This window comes from Lathyrus oleraceus, chromosome 5 (assembly GCF_024323335.1).
Source record: "Lathyrus oleraceus cultivar Zhongwan6 chromosome 5, CAAS_Psat_ZW6_1.0, whole genome shotgun sequence".
Lineage (NCBI taxonomy): Eukaryota > Viridiplantae > Streptophyta > Magnoliopsida > Fabales > Fabaceae > Lathyrus > Lathyrus oleraceus.
This window is the reverse complement of record NC_066583.1, coordinates 580,099,201-580,102,971: the sequence shown is the minus strand read 5'-3', so window position 1 is coordinate 580,102,971 and position 3,771 is coordinate 580,099,201.

Genomic DNA, 3,771 nt, shown 5'->3' with positions numbered 1-3,771 from the left:
AAATTTTCATTTCCCTCTCTCACATTTCAAACCAAAAACTCCTATCTCATTTCTCATATGATAGTTTAAGAGTGTGGAAGAAATTCAATTATTCTCACTGTTTTTAACTTCTTTCCATTTTCTATAAGGTAATACCTTTTTTCAACCTGTTTTTTTTCTCGTCTCCACCTTTGATGTTTTCACTGTTTTCATCTTTATCATCTCCATTGTCTATTTCTATTTTATTTTCTCTAAAATTTATTCATACTTTTCTGCTTCAATGTGTTTTTCTGAAACATTAATGGATTCTTTTCTACCATAATTATCCTGCTTTGATAGTTCAAGATTAATGGTTTTTTCACTACTTTTCGTTTATGTTTTCAACTATTAATTTAATTGTTTATGGTGTGTGAAACTTATTTTCATTTTTTAGTTTCCTTTCACTTTTGATTTTTGAATTATTCAAAACATATTTTCTCCATTTTCTATTTCATTGGAGTTTCCAAACCATTTGTATATGTCATGTTATTTTATGCTTCAAGTATTTACATCTTTGTGTATTTAATGCTTCAAAATCACAACATGGTCCTCTTCATAAAATGCATGTTATACACTTTATCTCCTATTTTTTGCTTAAACATTTATTTTTTAGAGTCTTCCATTCTTTTGTATTCTTAGTTGGTTTTACATTTTTTTCTCATTTTTTCAACTTTAAATGTTAGTTATTTTTCAGGTTTAAACCTCCACACTTTTCTGTATGTTTTTCTAGTTCACATATACTGACTATTTTCTGTTTAAATGTTGTGGGTTTTTTTTGTTTAAAAATCTACATTTTTCTGTATGTTTTACTGGTTTAAATGTGTTGGTTTTATTTTTTTTCAATGTCATGTTTTTCTGGTTTAAAGACCTACATATTTATGTATGCATATGTCATATCTTGCTACAATTAAAATACCATTCAATTGTGTGTTTTTTGAACTTTTCTCTTTGATGACATTTCTAGAATTTGGAAAAAAGGAGAAATGTTTTTAGTCTAATCTTTTTTCATTCATTTTTTTATGATTTTGTGATAAGGTGGTGAGAAAAATGCATTCTATAAACCCACAATCTTGTTCTTTTCTCTGTTTTTTCTTCCTCGTCATTTATTTTAGCTTCAATCTAAATTCTTTTGTTCTTTTATTTATTTATTTTAGCATATAAGTTTTCTTTTTGTTGTCAAGGCACAACCATGAAGGTTGAGGTTCATATCAGTAATCAGTTTGATTTCCTCTATGAGTTTCCTTAGGTACAATTTCCTTCTTCTTATTTCTCCAACAAATATATTTCAGTGCATTTTGAGTTGTATTTGTGGTTTGCTTTTCCTTTTTTTGTATCACGTTTCTTGATAAATGGAGAGTTTTTTAAAAAGGTTCACCCTCAAAACAATTTTCTTCAAATATCTCTTCCAAATGTTTAGCATGAAACAAATATGTATGTCAGTAACATGTTATGATACTTTAATGTTTAGCATGAAACAAACTATTAGAACCATTTTGGATTGTTGAGTTCATTACTTACTTGTTTAGGTGTGTATACGTGATAGGAAGACAAAACTAAATACACTGTGTAGACATTTAAACCATGTGTCATTTATCATGCTAGGAAGAAGCTTATGGTTATATGAAAAAGACACAAACCTATATTAGATTAGGTGTGATGAATATGTTTCAATTAGAAGTTGATAAATTCAACTTATACTTGATGTGTGTGACATGTTCAGTTTAGAAGCAATGGGATTTGACATAATCAAATTTGTAAAACAGTGCCTTACCTCTTGTATCAATTTTGGTATAGTAGTTTCACTTAATTGTTGTATTGTTCATGTTTTATATTTTTTTTTTATCCATACTAGCCAGCTAAGTACACATCCCATGCCCTTAGATTTCAAAAAGTAGTTATCAACATCAGTTGGTGAGGTTCTGTGTACAGTAGCAACGGACTTGTCCTCAATCTACTCAATTTTTCAAGCCCAGTTATTACACATTGTTGCCTTGCCTTGGTAATTGTTGTTGTTTACTATACCAGTTTAGTTGAACTTAAACTTATGATTAACCATGGTACTTTGGATTAGTTGGACACACTTTTTTTCTTAAAAATGTCAAACTTTCTTAAATTATATGTTTTTTCCTAAGAAATTCATAAAGATTAACATGACCTTTATTATAGCATCAAACATATGACTAAGGTGATATGTTTTGAATCTCTCTTATTTCATTTTACCTTGTCATATGATAAATAGTATATTTTGTGTCTTAAATTGTGTGACGCAAAGTTATAATTTCAAATAATGGCAATCTCACTGAAAAATAATTTTTTTTCATGTCTTCTTTATCTTCACGGGGGAAGTGCGCATAGACTTCTTGATGTAAGTGTTTATGTAGTTGAAGTAAAACCAATATCAAAGACTCAATTTCTTGAGATTGAACTGAAAAAAAGAACCTAATTAAATATATGAAGTTCAACTTAACAGGTCAGAGGAACACATTATGCATGTCTTAAAAGTAAAAAACAAATAAGCTTTTAGTTAGTTTATGTTATTCATTAGGAGGTTTGGAGCCCCTTCTTTTCAAATTGTCTAAATTGCTAAAACGACAATTAAAATATTATGCATTTTTGTTACTGATTATTAGTCATGTTTTAGTTTTCAATATTCAAATAAGATGTTTTTATTTAGAAAATTTTTATTTGAATATTCATATTGAACTTCTCATTATTTAATACTTTAGTTTTTATATTCAAAATAAAATTTTACTAACTTATTTCATATGATATACATCATTCGAGAATAAACTTTTATGTGAGGATTTGACTAAAGTATAACATCAGATAAAAAGTTTGATACAAAAGAAACACTTTTGAAATGTGTTACAAAGGCGGGTATATAAAATAAAATGGTTCATTACAAGAATATATGTATAATAAAGATGGGTAAAAAAGAGTTGAAAGTTTAATTATCTATACTACTTATAAATCCCAAAAATGGATAAAATTTCACTTATGAAAAATAGTATTTATCGAATTACGGATACACTTATTCATGAAATAATACATATTTTGTCAAGAAAATGATACTTCTAATGATGTATGGTTAAATATTGCAGAAATATATCAAAGGAAGGAAAAAGCAAAGCAAAAAGCATGTCCTATTTAGCCACGTGAGATCTGGATTGCTTCATGAAACCAAGACAGAAGTAAAACATCCAGATTCGCTAGCAACGACAAAACAGCGAAGGCCCGATTCGCTAATCAAGCTCTGGTTCGCTTAGCGAAACCAAGTCAAGAGAAAAACACCCCAGTTCGCTAGCAGCGAGGTGTAGTAAAGAGGTAGCGAAAGCTTGATTCGCTAAGCGAGCTTTGGTCCGTTTAGCGAAACCAAGTCAGTAGCAAAACATCCTAGTTCGCTAGCAACGAAGAGCATCGAAGGAAGTTCGCTTAGCGAAGTTTGACGACTCCTGGAAGGCGGTTTGACAACTCAAAACTTAATGGAGAAGAAAGGAAGTTTGCTTAGCGAAGTTTGGTGGTTCTTGAAGGCGGTTTGACAACTCAAAACTTAGTCGAGAAGAAATTATAGTTCTCTAAGCGAAACTTAATCTCGCTAAGCAAACTCAGGCGGCTAGAACCATTATAAAAAGGGACCAAGAGCAATGCAGACGGGATATCTAGTTTTAATTGATAACAATTTGTAATTAGATTGTTTAATCGGTTGAGACATCATTGATTCAACAAACTGATTGGATTCTTGAAGCTTTTATG